The sequence below is a fragment of the Acinonyx jubatus genome, chromosome B3 (assembly GCF_027475565.1).
Source record: "Acinonyx jubatus isolate Ajub_Pintada_27869175 chromosome B3, VMU_Ajub_asm_v1.0, whole genome shotgun sequence".
NCBI lineage: Eukaryota > Metazoa > Chordata > Mammalia > Carnivora > Felidae > Acinonyx > Acinonyx jubatus.
In genome coordinates this window covers 80,583,334-80,600,702 of record NC_069386.1, presented here as the reverse complement: position 1 = coordinate 80,600,702, position 17,369 = coordinate 80,583,334, and the positions used below count along the sequence as shown (strand labels likewise).

General features: G+C 38.6%; 1 protein-coding gene across 6 annotated transcripts in view; it reads right to left on the bottom strand.

Moving 5' to 3' along the window:
* The window catches only part of AKAP6 (A-kinase anchoring protein 6), a 487,418-nt gene that overhangs the window by 208,382 nt on the left and 261,667 nt on the right, over window positions 1-17,369 (bottom strand). The window lies entirely within an intron of this gene.

Below are 17,369 nucleotides of genomic sequence, written 5' to 3'. Positions count from 1 at the left end.
ATTATATCATGGCAGATGCACGATGCAGGACTGTCAAGTGTTTTATGAAAAGGAGACTGTTTTTCTCGAACAGCATATTTTCATCTGTCCTATTAGTCCTGTGCTTTGTCGTCATTTATAGCCACCTAATACAACAAGTATCTTCCAATGCTCTCCACAGTTGTGTGGGGCCCTGGACTCATAAACCCAGACTTGCTTTTCATTCGCACTAAATAAATCGCTTCCTACTAGCACTGAAGATTACTAAAATAAGGTTGCACTTAACAAAGATCTTTTTATTCAAAATCACAATACAATTAGACAGGAGGCTGTCCCTCTGCACTTTCAGCACCACTTTTACTCATGTTGCCACTATTATCTCACTTTGCCACTTTATTCTCTTTTCCCAAAATTTTGCACAAACCGACCAATTTACTGACTCTGCCAAACACTAATCCCTCCAGGGTTTCCATGCTTCTGTGAACAGATGATGATTAACACAGCTGGGGCAGTCAGATGCAGACAGACAGTGGAGCCCACTTAGTGCTTAGTGCTTGTTAGGAGATCAAGGTATGTAAAACACTAGGAAATACTGCTTTATGCGCTAGGAGTTTAAAGACTGGGCTGTATATGCTGAAATAGATAAAGCTATTTGGAAGAAGCTTCCTTATCCTCTTTGGAGTCTTCTCAGTGTGTGACTATGGCCACAATTCTCTTTTCCTAGGGACTGACCCCACAGAGGTATTGCTGGTAGTTAAGCAGCAAGCATCATTACTTTGCAGAAAGAAATTACTGATGCTCCTATGGGCAAGGCCATAAGAGCCAGAACTTTTCCCTAACTATATTCATTTTAAGTGGCCCATTTTCCTTTACTTATTTAAACTGAGTCTTATAGAATTAATGGGCAAGGAATGGGGGAATGTGGAAAGTAGAAAGGGATCAGCAACCAAGTCAGTGTTAAATCACCAGCCAACTGGCATGTTTCCAATGTTGCCCTATGAATACTATACCTCCTCCCAAGAATAATGAACACAGAGTCATAGAAGCAATTTAATTTAGATCTCTAGATACATGTTAATAAAATCTTAATATAAAAGACCCTTGACAAGGTATCATAATAATTATTTCCAATAACAATAACAAATATCAAAATCATAATTTAAGAGTTCAGATCCTGTACCTTTTAAATTTCAGAAGTTAGTAACCTTAGGGTATAATGCTAGAGTTCAAAAGTATGAAGATGTCACATACTGAATCTATAGAGTGTACAGGGCAAGTATTTTTGCACTGCAGAGGAACCCCAGGTATCACAGAATGGTGTTGGAAGACATGGCCTGCGCCTTAATAGTTCCTACCATTACCACCTCCGGTATCATCCAACGTCCCTATTGTGAAGCATATGGCTCTGAGTACCATTGCCTCCAAGTGGCTCTTTGCAGGCTCAACTTCCCATTTTCCTTTTCATATCCATCCTCTCTGCCTCCAGTTGTGGATTCAGTTCTTGCTTTCAATTGTGTCTTTGGCTCTCATGCCCACCATCTCCCTGGATGCTGTGATTCTCCTTCATTCCATGTTCTACTTAAAGCTCCTCACTTTAGCCCAGACCATGGCTCCAGCCCCCTACTCACCATGTATGAGAACAGGGAGTCAGACACCTACCTTGGAAGCAACTATAGAAGCTTATGTATGACATATCTCTAATCTTCTTAGCAAAATGTATGAATTAGTCACCCATTCAACTCTGACAATATATTTATATATATCATTCCTCGTTTGCAGGTAAAAAACCAAAAAAGGATTCTCTGATTTGACAGTCCTCGGAGACAGCACCTTCCATTGCCTATTTCTTATGGATACAGAGACTTATTTCAAGCTTTCAGTGATCTATTATGGAATATATCTATTTGTCTCTATCAGTTATTTCTAGTCCCAAAGTCAGTTACTTCCCAGTTATGAAAAATATTGATATCATGAGTCTTGGAAAAAAAAACTTCCTAATTTATTTTTTCCCCTCAAAAACATATCAGTTACTATGCTATCACTACTGTATTACATGATATATTCCTACTCTAGTTCGTTTGAAATGCTAACTTGATCAAGTCAGCATACCTTTTCCTTTTCATTGGAACAATTTAGTGATATTAATAAAACTAGGAAGCATAAAGTAGCTAAAATGAAATAGAAACTAAATAGTTGTACACTGGTATCTCCTTTCCTCCAACAACTTTCATAACTTTTATTAAACTTAGTGTAATTGTCAAGCACATTCTATTAAGATGTGATAATCTTACAGTGATTATAGAAAACAGGAAAACAAAAAAAGAGATATACTTTATTGAAATTACATATTTGATTGTCATTCCTCATAACTTAGTAACTTTACTTAAATTAAAAGTAAGTGAGTGAACATTATAGTATTGTATAGCTTCCACACTTTCCATTAATTCACAACTTGTATTGTGATGTCAGTGAGCTAACTCGTAAGTAACCCTGCTTAAAAAGTCAAAAAAAGGCAAATTTCCAAGTATGGGTATAGTAGGCTGCTTTGTTTTTCTTTTTTTAATTATGACATGAAAAGCTATAAAACATTTTGCATCAAAAAAGTACTTGACCTTAGTTATAGAATATAACCAGCTTATGTTTCATTATATCAATTAAATTCAATCAATTGAATCTGCATAAATTCAGAGTATAGATCAATTTATAAAACTGATACAAATATTTAAAAGACAAACAGAAATAAATAACCTAAAGAATTCCCACATAATATAAAAATTTTGATTTCTGTTGTAAATTTTTTGTTCATTAACAAGCATTCTTTGAGAGTAGTCTTTGAGGGACATATGCTGAGCACTGCAGTGTTCAGCACAATGAACAAGAAATAGTTCCAGAGCTTCAGAGAGCATACAGTTTGAGGAATAGCTTTCATACAAAATTCAAAGAGAGAATGTGCCAAGTGTTATAACCGAGGTACAAATGCTGTGGGAACATTCAGGAAATTGACAGTCACTCTGACTTAGAAGTGTACGGGTGGGAGTGAGAAGGTTTGAAGAGGTGCAGATGGGCAAAGATATGAGGCGGAGAATGAGAAGAGCATAGAAAAGGGGACAAATGGACAGTTTTGGAGGCTACAAGTAACCCCATGTGGCTGTAGCAAATGAAAACAAAGGAGACTGAAAGGGGCAAACCTAGGGTGGAGGGAATTTTAGAGGTGGGCAATGGAAAACCACCAAAGCATTCCACGTGGGAGAATTACAGTGCAAATGGAAAAGAGGCAAGAGAGGCACTGACAAGGAGGTCAATTTGGAATCTGGTTTTAGAACTATGTGCTGTACAAACTGTGAGTTCTGCAGAGGTCAGGGGCAGGGAGGGCTAGATAAGGCTAAGGTGTCAATAAGCAGGGTGAAAAGCCATCGGGTTCTGAGTCAACCAAGAAACTCCACTTTGGTCCTCTCTCTCTCTTGTTAAAACCAGCTTTTATTTTTATTTTGTTTTTACACTTTGGTTTTATATACTGGGGGGTATGAGTAAGATTTGGTTTGAAATAAATTAATTGGTGAATACCTCTTTAATTAAAATCACCAATCGAGATCACATGTTTTGTTTATAGACTGGAGAACTGATGCTCAGAGACGGATTTGGTAACCAAGAGGTCATGAGTGAACACTGATAAGGATAATTTCGATAGAGTACCTGTGGCCAAAGGCACCATGTAGCAATGAGTTGAGAAGAAGTTTTTAAAAAAGAGATGATGGTTTAGCAGTGAGGGGAAAAAAAATAAAAGTATTCTGAAAAGTAAAAGGTAGAGAAAGATTCAAAGTGTAGCATACCCAGGAGCAAAAAGACTTCATTAAAACAGTGAATTTGTTGGTTAAAATGTATGTGTCCCCAGTAACAGAAAATTCCAACTCCACTACCAATAGAAGCCAAAACAAAGAACAAGACTGTCAAAAATGCTAAAGGTAGGGTATCCCCAGGGTTGGTTAATTCAGCTATTCAATGATATAAAAGATCCATCTTTCTCCTCTGTCATCTTTGGCACGTAAGCTTTGACTTCCACTTAGTTCTATTCATAATGTCACAAAATGGCTACAGCAGTTTAAGCTTCAAGTCCTTGTGAAAGCACCCAGAGTTTGAAAAGGAATCTTTCCTTCTTGTTTGTCTTTTTCTACAAGAAAGAGACTATGGAGAGTCTTTTCTCCATAGTCTATGGAGACTATGGAGACTATGGAAAGACTATGGAGACTCTCCATAGACTATGGAGAGACTTTTCTCCATATCTCACTGGTCAGAAGTGCATCAGTTGGCTGTGCCTAAACCAATCGTTAACATGGCAAGGGAGGCTTCATGGTTGTTTGATGGACTGTGATTCACTGCCTGGCCTGGAGAATATGGACCACCTCCCTGAACCACACAGTACAGAAGGGGGGTGGGGGGGATGGTAACAGCCATTGGTTAGGCAGTCCACATGTCTGCAAATGAAGCCTAATAAGCACTGTTTGATGCCGCTGTTTATGATTAGTCATTAGTACATCTTCCCCAACTCATTTCCCTCTTAGGAGGAGAAATGTGCCTATAGTTCCCAATATCCAATCTTATCATTTGTGGGAAGAAAGAGAACTATGATTGCTTAGGAAAAGTACACACAACAAGAGTTTCTATTTTAAGGCATTCATTGAAAGAAGCTTTTGTGAGACAACACTGCTTAAAATGCAGGATTTCCAAAGAGATCCTATCTTCAAACTCTTTTACTCTATTCCCCTTTTGTATATTAGCCAAAAGAGAACAGTCATTAAGCTTTTTGTGTACAAGTGACACTAAAAGAATCTGCAGGTAATGATAGGAGATGCTATTTGTCAAAGGTCTGAAGCAAAAACACAACTGAAAACTACTATACAATTGGAGAAAATACAAAAGTAAAATAAAGGAAGAAAACCACTCAGAGCATCAAATTTGCCTTTATCCAATGACACCTTTGTTCACATCGCTGTTCTCTTTGTCTTGTGTGATACATTAATAATTCTTAACCTTCCACCAAAAAAGGGGGATGGGGGGGATTTTCAGTTACTGATTAACAGAAATAGTTACTGAAGTTAGTTACGAAGTTCTCAACCTGTTAGGAAATGAGATGATTTCATTTCACCCTAAAATGCAGCAAAAATGAGTAGCAATGCTATTTAATGATAATTTTGAAAAATACAATTTGGTTTTCTGTTGAATCATATTAGTTTACCATACTTGAGAGAAAAAAACATAAGAACTTCATTAATGATAATGGGTAGTGGGCCCAGAAAGCTGCCATTTTATAAATATGTAATACTAAAAGAGTTTGTGAAGAAGAGAAATAATGGTCAAAAGAGGAGGGATGTGGTGAGTATAAAGCACTTGCTAAGTGCACAATAAGCCAGGTTCTGGCATTTCCAAAATCTTGAGTAATGGGAAAAATTCCAACACATTAAGCAGTTGACATCCTAAAATAGTATCACTGATACTATTGAGCCTCCTTAGCATTGGAATCATGAGTTTACATTATGTGCTTATTAGTTTACTTTCAGCTAGGAAAGAAAAACAAGCTTTGGGCATGAGGGTCTGAAAAAGAGAAAAGAGCTGAGACAAAAAAGAGTTTTTCAAAATTCCTCATAATTCAAAATACAGAGCCCTCAAATTATGGATGAACTTTAGAAGGTTGAAATAAGTACTGACGTTCATATGTATTAATTTCTTTCTAGTCTTGCAACTGGACCAACAATTCCCATCAGAAATTATTTGCTTTACTGGTTTTAGCCAGATAGAACTATCCAGTGAAATTCAGTAACCCCCCACCCCACCCCATCTATCTAATGGAAGCCAGAAGAGGCATCAAATGAATGACAGAAGGAAAATAAATTTGACTAAGCTGGTTTGGAAAAAATGCATGAGTGTGTGTGTCTTACGGAGACTCCATTCCAGAGAAGTGATCCAGGTCACTTTACAGAGCAGAGCGCCTCAACCCTGTATTTCCTACAAAGGTCTAGAAGAGTATAAACTATATTATGTTAGCTAAACCTCATTCATCATTTACTAGAAGCATGTGTATGTACACAGATTATAGTACACCAAATATAATATGTCAGAGATTAGACTTTGTTAGCGATTCAAATAGTAGTATGATCCAGTTCTGCCCTTTCAGTTTATGTCAATTTAGAGACCTTTACCTTCTCAGGTTCAATTTCATCTAATCTTGTTAGAGAGCTTTAGAGCAAAGACTACAAATTTTATCAACCAGTGTGCTGGTCAGCTGGTAAGTTATATTAGATGCTTTTAGTCCTTTTCAAAGAAGCAACTCAGTATATTCTTTCAGTAAGTCTGTTTAAATAGACTTTTTAAAAAATCAAAGAACCTATTAAAACAATTAATCAACTAGACCTGAATCAAGAAAGCACAAAAATAATAAGAGAATCATAGTTTTTCTTTTCTATGGCATAGATTACTAGTTATTTTGGGAGAAATAGGTAAAACGGCTCTTTTAAAGATTGTCTTATTCATAATAAAAAGCAACAGGCAAAGGCAATGAGAGAGAATTGTAGAAAAAAAAAAAAAAAGAGAAGGTGATAAGACAGAATTGTGCCATTATTTATACAGCCAAGATAAAGTATCGTGAAAGATGAGAAAATAAAGTGTAATTTTGTCCTTAGCTTTAAGAAGAGTATTATATATCAACCAATTAAGAATAAATAAAGTATATTTTTAGCTCAAATAATGTTTAAAGTGAGTACAACAAAGAAGTTTAGGTTGTAAATGCTGCCCTGGGGAGTTTGTAGTCATGGAATGTAATCGCCTTAAAAGTTAACTTTAAAAGATATAAATGGAAGTTCAAGACAACAATGGAAATGGTGTCACAAGATTGGGTGTGATTAATCACTAAACGTGTAGTACAAACAGTAAAGGTAATACAGTTTAGAGGCGATCGCAATCACTTAGGACTGGAAAATTACAGGAAATCTCTATTGAGACAGCAGAATTTGAATTGCAATCTTGTTCTCCAGTCTCTCTTCACCCTAAAGCCTCCCTCTAGTCAAATAATTCTCTCACTGACTAATCACATTGAATTTGTCTTCGTTCTAAATCCTTTGGCTTCCCTCCCTCTTTACTCTTGCTTACCACCCAACATTCCTTCTTTCTCTCCTTTTTTAGAAGATACATCCTCCTTTCTTCAGAGATTCACCTGATTTACTTTCTCTCCCTCATCTGAATCACTGTGCCAATTCACTTTCTTTCTTGTCCTTCCTAAATCTCTCTTCTTCAACTGTCTCTTTTTCACTAGATGTATTCTTTGGCCTATAAACATGGTAGGGTCACTCATATTCCATGAAAAGTTCCTTTGACCTACATCCCTATTCTCCCCTGACTGCCAGCATTCTGGGAGTTTCACTGTTGAGCATGTAGATTTTCACTTAGTCCCCACTTTTAAGATGACATCCTTGCTCTCAGTTACTCCAGACATTCCTCAAGGTTCTATCATATTTCTCTCTTACTCTTATACAATAGTCCTTTCTTGTCACTATCAACTTCCAAGGCTACAGCTATTATTTCTATCTTGACTGCCAAAGTTATATCCTTAGCATTGACCCCTCCTGAATATTGCACGTAACCACATCAATGATTTTCAGGCTTCTCTTATTTCTAAATCATTGTTCTCAAACTTTTCTGCACTTTGGAATCACCTGCAGAGGTTACAAAAATATCTATGCCCAAATTACATACCCAGATATTCTTCTTAACTGGATACCACGGTCATTTTACTTAGCTTTCAAAACTGCTCCTTATCAAAATGTGCCCAACCTCAGTAAATGCTACCACAATTCTCCTAACTGTTCAGGCTCAATTCCTTTGAGTTATCATTGACTGTTCCCTCCGCCCCTCATTTTCCAGATACCAAAACCTAATATTTATTCTTCTATAATATCACTTCCATTTTTTTCTTTATGTTATCACAGCTACTGCTTTACTTCAGCTGCCTTTAGTTATTGTACTAGATTCCTAATTCGGTTTTTCCTCTCTCATCCTACTTTTGCCATCTGTTTCCTATGGCTAAATCCAATCATTAAAAACACTCACGGAACACTAGTAAAGTACAAACTCTTCAGCTGATATTCAAAGTTCTCCATTATAGCTCAAAAATTATCAGGCTTTGTTTTCCACTAGGTCCTCATCCCTTCCCATGGACACCCTATGCTTGAAAGAGCCAAACTATTCGCTGTTTGCCATTCTCTAGAAGTCCCTCATATATTCCCTTTTCCATACTTTTGACCATGTTATTTCCTCTGCCTGGAATGTTCTCCTTCTAATATCTTCCTACCAACAATTTATCAGAATATTAGAGAATTCCAAAAATCCATTTTCTCTTAGGGGTGGAAGGAGCTTTCCCAGACCCTATTAGATTGAAATAATGTCCCTTTCCCTAATTTCTCTATCTCTTTTGTGCCTTATTATAGGATTTATCATGCAACCTGCTTTAATTTAGAATTACATATGTGTAAGTCTGTCTCCACTGATGGGCAGTGAGCAAGGAGAGGTACAGTGTCCTCTCCAGAGCTATGACATCACAGTGTGGTAACATATTCAATAATAATTGATTTTAAGACTGGATAAGATTAGTATAGATGGAGAGAATAGGAAAAGCCCTGGGCAAAAAGAAAAAAAGAAAAGAAAGGGGAAGATGCACTTGGAAGACAGTGAATCAGGTGGAGTCAAATGACAGGGTAAGGAGTTTGCCCTTTACCCTGTCATGTAAGGTTCCTAAAAAGACTGAATAAGCCTGAATATCTTATATATGTTTGGAGCCTAAGTTTTTCCATCAGTAAAGAGAAAATGGTTAGAGGAATTATGACTGCTAGTTCTTGTTTTATGTTTGTTTATTTATTTATTTTGAAAGAGAGAGAGAGAGTGTGTGCATGCGTGCAAGGGAGGGGCAGAGAGAGAGGGGGAGAGAGACAATCCCAAGCAGGCTCCATGCTGTCAGCACAAAGCTCAACACAATGGGGGCTTCAACTCACAAACCATGAGATCGTGACCTGAGCCGATATCAAGAGCTGGATGCTTAGCCTAGCCGACTGAGCCACCCAGGAGACCCATGACTGCTAGTTCTGTTGGGAAGAGTGAATGAGACAATCCACGTAAAAGGTGTGACACAAACCTACACCATAGTAAGCCCACACTAAGTGCTAATCCCATTAACAGAGTAGTTATTACACACACGCACACACACACACACACACACACACACACACACACGTACAATAGTTATACAATAATATCTAAGATGTCAAAAGTAAAGAAAGCTTTTCTGACTTTGATTTCCAGAGCTAGAGAAAAGATGGAATGAGAGAGACAGAGACAGAGACAGAAAGACAAAAGCATAAATGTCCATGAAACAGATGTGGACAATTAGCTTCTACTATATTTCACTGGACAAATACTTCCTTCTTTTGTCTTTCTCCTTCTATTCCTTCTATTTCTCTTTCTCCCCTCTCTTTTCCTTTGTCTTAGTCTCTAGCTTTAGGCTTCATTTTTTTTCCCTGTCCTGCTACTCACTCAGCAAGATCTGTGACTTTGCTTAGCGCTGCAAGGGGCAATGCTAAACAAGTGTTGGCCTCTGCAGGCCAACTAAGTACAAAGATGAGAAGCCACCGCCCCAGCCCAGTGCAAAATGGCTTGGAAGCTGCATTGAGATGGTTCCCTGGGCTCTGGCCCAGCAGGACCTCCAATCTAGTTAACATTTCCTGAGAAACATTAACCCTCATTTAGGCGCAGTGGGAGGTAAGACTGGGAATGTTCTGTGAGCCCTAGTGGCTAAGAGCACTACCTTACACTAAGAAAAGATCTGCATCTCTGTTTACATCAGCACCACACAAATGGCTATATTCCAAGTGATTTCCAAGGCGAAGGAAAATGCAGAATGTGGACCTCTCGATGCTTTTTGACCTCACTGGATGGGAGAGATACTCGGGGTATGAGAACAGTTAAACAAACGTTTGGAGTATTCAGGGTGTTGAGTGCAGGTGTGTGTACATTTGAAAGCTGCTGTTTTATAAGAAGTCCTAGGTGACTCAATAAACACAAGAGCCAGAGCAGAGTAATCCCGTTAGCAGGGCTCTCCTCAACTCAGACGGCTCCCCTGCCAGAAACAACACATTCCCGGGAAAAAGGGTAAATCAAACACTGAGGTAATTGTTTCACACCTTCAAAGAATTTACTTATTAATTTCAAAGTGTTTTTAGAAGCAATTCTGTATCTTGCCTTCCGTTTTGTCCTTACATGCTTATAGATTTTTAAAAATGTTGACCTCCACCTCATGCCAAAAACTTCCCCTAATGTATTTACTATACACTATCTTTAACATAGATCAGGCTGAGTTACAAAATGTGAGTTCTGCCAATAAAAGAGGGCTGCTTTCCACTGAATATAACTTTGTATACAATACCATGCATCTTTGCAACTCTAGGTATTATAGGTTCTAAGATTAGGCACTCTCACTAAATAGGGAAAAAAATAGACTACCTACTCATGTCAATGACATTTCTCTGTATTGATTAGAGACACCAAAGAATTTCACTCTCAGATTTTTGCTGACCCAAACATTTCTACCCTTAAGGCCACCAGCAATGGAAGTACAGTATGAAAAATTAAGATAAGCTATGGTCTTACATATCATACAGACCATGATAGGAATAACCATTAGCCATCCTTTGACCTAGTATATATTTTTATCATCTCAACCATTTTTTCAGTCACCTCATTAGAGTGGCAGGCCATTAAAAAAAAATTCCTCATCTTGGATCCACCCATACATCTGATAATATGCAAATTTAAGTGCCTCAAGGAGATTAGAGGAACTATCTTTTATTCGATCCTATCATAAATTTAGTAACGACAACTGATCTTCAAAGAAATAACTCACTTTTGTTTCTGTCTTTCAAAAACACTTTTGAAGAAAAGTTGCCCTTCTGATAACAACAAAAAAAAGAACTACTGAAGAATCCACAGTAGAAGAAAGGGCTCTCCCTAGGTACTGCATATCAGGACTCTGTTTATATAGTTCAGCAGGAAAGGAACTGGATCAGATACTGGCTTTTGGGAAGGATTCTGCATGAAAGAGGTGGAATTGGTAATGCATTTACTACTCATTTGCTTGCATCAAGAACCACATTCCATTTCAATCTGCCAACATCCTAATTAAGATGATCTGAATCTTAGGTGATCTATTATTCTAGATCTGAGATAGCCCAATTTACATTAGACAAGATGTTACACTGTGTGCTTACACTGAGATGATAAGAGCACTGAGCATGTCTTCCCTCATGTCTGGCCTAGCACTGGGCAGAGCTCTCTGTCAGCACTCAATCAATAATGGCCAGGCCTTTGCCTGTTGTCTTTCTCTCTACCACTTCAGGCACAATTTAATCTTACTGTCTCATTTCTGGTTCCTCTTGACACATAAAGCTGTCCTCTTTTTTGCATGAGGAAGAAAGTAAAGTATCTCAGGGAATTCTTTCTACATGCATGTGTCAGGGTATGTGGGACTCACAATATAAATGCAATTACCATTCATTACCTTCATGCTGTCTCTGAAAATCCTCTATTAAAGAACATGTTAGCTACATAAGCTTTTGAGCCAGAAAGGGAAAGAATACAAAGACAATGCTTTGGAAGCACCAGGATCAAATTCCATTCCAGGATAATAATATCCAGCTGCAATATTACCCAAGAGGCACTATAGAATACAGAGAAAATATCATACAAAGGTACTCCCCAAATCAGTTTCTTTCTCCCCACTTCAGTTAAAGAAAGTTACCCATAATTCATTAACATAAATACTAGGTTAACACTCAGGTGTCTGTTAAACAAACAAAACAAAACAAAACAAAACAAAACAAAACAAAATGTGTCTTAATACTGGACCTGCTCTCTCTAGACATCTGAATAAAGTCCAGGTTCTCAGTGACATAATCAAGTCAGAGGCCAGGCATACCTCCCTTCTTAGCCGCTTTCTAAAACTGTCATTTGTACAGCTGAGGAAACATATTTAAGATATGTACTTAAGCTTGCTCTAAGTGCTACTGTTGAACAGATAACATTGATGACCTTCATAGTCTGATATCCATTTCCAAGGGATGACAATCTAAGATGTCAATCTAAGAACCTCCAAGAAGGCAGATAAAGAAGCACATCCCTGGAGTTCAAAGGAGCTAACCCTGTGTCTCCTTTCACTAAGGAAATGAAGAGGTGGGTTGGAACCCAGGCTAGGTCACCCTTCTAGGAGCTGTAAAGTTTTCTGAATTTACAATAAAATCTCCAAATGTTCTTTGTTTTGGAAACTGATCTGTTTCTTTAAAGAGGACAAAGTAACCACTGTGATTTCTGTGATGCAAGGTTTGAGACGTCACCTTAGGCACATCCTGGCCTTGATTCTTAGATAGCTGTAATGATGGCTGAATAGCTGTAAAGAAACAGAGAGGAAGGACATCCTAAAGGAGGCAATGTGCAAACTTTAGGAATGCTTTTTTGCTTTCAGGATTCTTGTTTTTGGCCTTGAAAGGTCAAAAAAAAAAAAAAAGGAATGTAACCTTTGTTAGGTGTTGGGCGTTCCACATTTTGAAATCCTTCCAGCTATATACCATTCAAAAATTCAACATACTGAAAGCCTAGTTTTAGCTGATAAACTTTAACCAATCTATCTTAAAATAAAACACATAATTACAAGCATATTTTCAATTCTTGGAAGTGAGTGCTGAAGCTCTATTTCTAGAACTGGTGAATTCTGTTCTCTATTTCCATGTATAAAAGATCTCACAGTCCTGGGAAAACACTTTTTTTAAAAATGAAATACAACAAATAAGGTATGCTGCCGAGTCCTGGGGGAGAAGTTTCCCAGAGTCTTTGAATTTCCTCCTATCCTCCTTCTTTACAAGATTTCTAAGACCAAGTCCTTTTCTGCAGTCTCTCAAACAAGGTAAAAAAGAAAAATACCCCCTAGATATATTCCTTAGATTTTCTATTATGCTTCTCAAGTTCCCAGTAGCTTCTGAAGTAAACTTTAGATGAATTCTGGAGTTATTTTTTTATTATGTTTTAATTTTAGTTCCTCTTTTTGGTCTAAGATGAAATAGATGATCATAACTGCTCTGCTTAGAGATGCATTTCATGGCACAATTTGTACATGACCTATGCAAGGTCACGTCATGGAAGGAGAACTGACATGATAGATAGCAAGTCGAATCCATGCTTTTTAGTCTTGGACAACTTCGGGGTAAACCCATTTAAGTTTGCTCTATGGGCAATATCACAAGGAAATTTTCTTTTTCAACAGTATATATGAGATATATTCTGTATAGGGTTCTCACTCTGGGTTGGACAGCATCAATTTCAGACATAGGAAGAATTATTGCTCAAACCACTGGTCATAAGGGTTATTTTCGGTCACAGTGAGCCTTGGTGCAGACTGCGGCAAGCCGCCCTAATTCTCGTCCACAATAAGATGTCACGTTCCAGCCACGCCATACATTCTTACACCTCTAGGTCTCTGCATATGTTTCACACTAACAAAAATCCTTTCTACCCTTCATTTAAAACATCAACCCCCCCATAAATCTTTCCTTTTCATTATTTTCATGCTGGCAAAAATCCTTTTCATCCCTCATTTAAAACTTCAACTCCCCTGTAAATCTTTCCTTTGATATGCCCAAATAGGGTTCATTATTTCCTTCTCTGTGTACTCATAGTGCTGTATACCTATCTTCAGTAGACTATTTTTCAGATTCTATTATATTTATTTACTGTCTCCACCACCAGAAATGAAAGCTTGTACATTTACCCTAACCTAGGATTTCCCATGTACCAGGCATTGTTCAGAGCACTTCAGGGGTGCCTGGGTGGCTCAGTCGGTTAAGCCTCCAACTCTTGATTTTGGCTCAGGTCATGATCTCTCAGTTCATGAGATCGAGCCCCACATCAGGCTCTGTGCTAACAGCGTGGAGTCTGCTTAGGATTCGCTCTCTCCCTCTCTCTTTGCCCCTCCCCTGCTCGTGCTCTTTCTCTCAAAATAAATAAACATTAAAAAAAAAAAAAGCACTTCAGATACATCAGCTCTTTGATCTGTATCAGAACCCTTTTGTGGTGGGTATTATCACTGCCTCCATATTAAAAATTAGGAAACTGAGACATAGAGAAGTAAAGTAATTTTCCCAAGGACACATAGCTGTAAGTGCCAGGAATTGAACTCAGGCCGTCTGACTTCAGGGTCTGAGCCTTCCCTATTATTCTTTGTGCTTGCCCAACAGACTAAGGGAGGCAGTTCATGACTATTAAACAAATAAAAAGAATAATCATCCTGACTTCTCCAGTTAGCTTAAGTTAGCTAACTGGAGAAAGAAGCTTAAGTTATAAATATATTTTCTTCGTCTTCAGTTGATTTCACCTTTACCCTTGGCTGTGGAGGACTTCGTCTGTCCAGAGAAAATTCAGCCTGGACTGGGCAAGAGAGAACTAGTTGGGAGGTGGAAGGCCTGGGGTTTTGGTGACTCTGTCACATCACAGTCGCACTCCCAGCACATCCCTCAGGTCCCACGTGTGCCAATCCCGACAAGTGCCTCTCCGGGAGCTGCTTTTAGATGTATAACACGGTGCACACACTGGGTCACAGAGCGGCTTTGTGTAGAAATATTATTCATGAGAAACACTTAGGTTATTCTTTGCAAACTGGTGTGAGTCAAGGAAGATACTTTCACTTTGGGGATGATCTGAGCAGAGAGGTTTGTGTCATTGTTTCTTTAGAACTGAGGTACCCAAATCATTAAGAACCAGATGTATTTATTCTTCCTCCTGACCTTGAAATTTATATCTCAAGTCCCTACAGACGATTGTCATCTATTTTGCCTTTTAAATCTCTTCTTAATTCTTGTATTTTACATATGCTCTTTATTTTTCTGATTAAAATAACTTTTAGTCACTGTAGAGATTGGGAAAATTCAAAGATATTTAAAAATATATCATATTTTATTTATGCATATATCATATTGCACATTACAGGACTTTTTCCAATGTTTAAAAATTCTCTTCTAAAACATTATTTTAAATGGCTAGATAACTTTCATCAGGATAAGATGTAGCATAACATTAAACAGTCCCTATTTTAGACATAAGCAACAATGTGACAGACACTCTTTCTTTCAGTGTGTGAGGATCCTGGCTGTGCACGAATCGAATCGGGAGCCCTGCAGGAAAAGGGCCTTCCTGGAGCCTATATGACAGTGGTTCTCTGGAAGCTTATGGAATGCAGATTCTGGGACCCCAGTCAGGATGTCTCTAAGGCTGGGCCTAGACAGGTTCTTCTCTTTTTGAAAAATGCAAACATTGCCTTTCCTTTCATAATACTTTCTCCTCATTGGGTTACCTTCTTTATTCCATCTCAAAACACCTTCCTACAAAATGAGTTGATTCAAAAGTATGAAATTCAAGTTGGCCCTGGTGAACACAGCTACTCATTTTTAGCCTCAGTCTTTTATTAATCAATTAATTTAATTATGTATTCATTTAAATTTAATTAATTAATTAAGTCTCCACAGTTCCTCTTTGGCACCTCCCCTCCCTCCCTGACTCCCACTTACCCCACTCCACCCACCACCCATGCTCCACGTCACACCCAGAAACAGCTTTTTATGCTGCAAATCAATGATACCATTTCTCTGCTAGCTCCAAAACCCTCCCGTATAACCATAGGCTATGGAGCTTCCATCAAACCCTCCTCCCTCTCTCTCCAACTGCACTGGCCTGCTCATACAATGTTGCTTCCTCAGAGGAGCCCTCCCTGATGCCCTGATCTAAATCACTTCTCCCAGCCCAACCTCCAACTGCTCCCTTCTCTCTTCTTTCACGGTACACCACCATCTACAAAGGCATGACTATTAAATTTAAATCTGTCTCCCCACTTCACCACAAGCTCCATGAGACAGCCACTGAGACTAATTATTCATCACGATACCTGGCCCTGAGCAGTACAGTGAGGGGCAGTACTCTAGGTGGTGACTGACAAGGGCTCTGGGGCCAAAGGGGTCAGATTCAAAGATGAGTTCTGCTACTAAGCACCTGTGTGACCTTAGGCAGGTTACTTAATTTCTCTGTGCCTCCATTTTCTCCACTGGGGATTATATGGGAACTACTGTATAGGTTTGCTGTGAGAATTAAATGAAAGAAGCCACAGAAGTGCTGTAGAACAGTGTCTGGTCTGTAGAGTGCACCCAGTACAGGAGAGCTTTTTAAAAGTAAGCAATCATGGGGTACCTGGGTGGCTCAGTTGGTTAAGCATCCGACTTTGGCTCAGGTCACGATCTCACTGTTCGTGAGTTCGAGCCCCGCATCGGGCTCTGTGCTGACTGCTCAGAGCCTGGAGCCTGTTTCAGATTCTGTGTCTCCCTCTCTCTCTGACCCTCCCCCGTTCATGCTCTGTCTCTCTCTGTCTCAAAAATAAATAAACATTAAAAAAATTAAAAAAAAAAGTAAGCAATCAGTGTACTTCATTAAATAAATAGAACACAATAGACTTTTTAGTCGGTCTTTTCTCATCATCACTGCCCCCTACTCCAGCCAATGCATTAGCCCCATCAACTTCTCCCTGCACTCTGTTCCTTGAAAGAGCCCTCTTTCTGCCCTGAAAAATCTGCTGAATGCATTCTCCCTTCCATGTTATTAGTTCCAGCTTTGATCCTTTCGCCACATCACTTCCTAAAATGTGTGCTCCTGTGCCAAGCCACTGCTCTTCCTTCCTTCAAGTATTTCCTGAAATGTGACCTCCTCCAAGGAGCCTCCTTTAAGTGGAACTGAGCTCATCATTCCATTCTCTGTTTCCAACAAATAAGTTAAAGGTTGTTGTTTGAGGTTCCAAAGCTATAAATCTTCTGAGCCTTTCACTGGCTGCATGGTCTCACCATTGCAGGGTAGGGTGGGTTTTTCCTCTGCCTGCACTTAAGAATGTGAGTCTAAGAAGGCAAAGGCTTTGTTTAACTTGCTCTGTATACATTTAGCACAAGGCCAATCCACATGGACGCTGAATAAATGTGACTCGATGATGATTTAATTACTTTGTCCATGCCAGGAATAGAAACCATGAACTCTTAAATCTGTTCCCCGCCCCCCACACACCCGACACGTTGCAATATGTTTCGATGCTGAGTCTATTATAAGACTGGTTTTCTGCACTTACTTTCACAAAAGAATAAATACAAAAGAAAGATTACATGAAAATATAAAATTAATAAAATTATTTTCCACATCATGAGTCCAAAGATACCTTTAGCAAAGCAGTGCATTGTATGAAAAAGTGATTCGTTTAAAGTTTACTTGCATATGCTTTATGG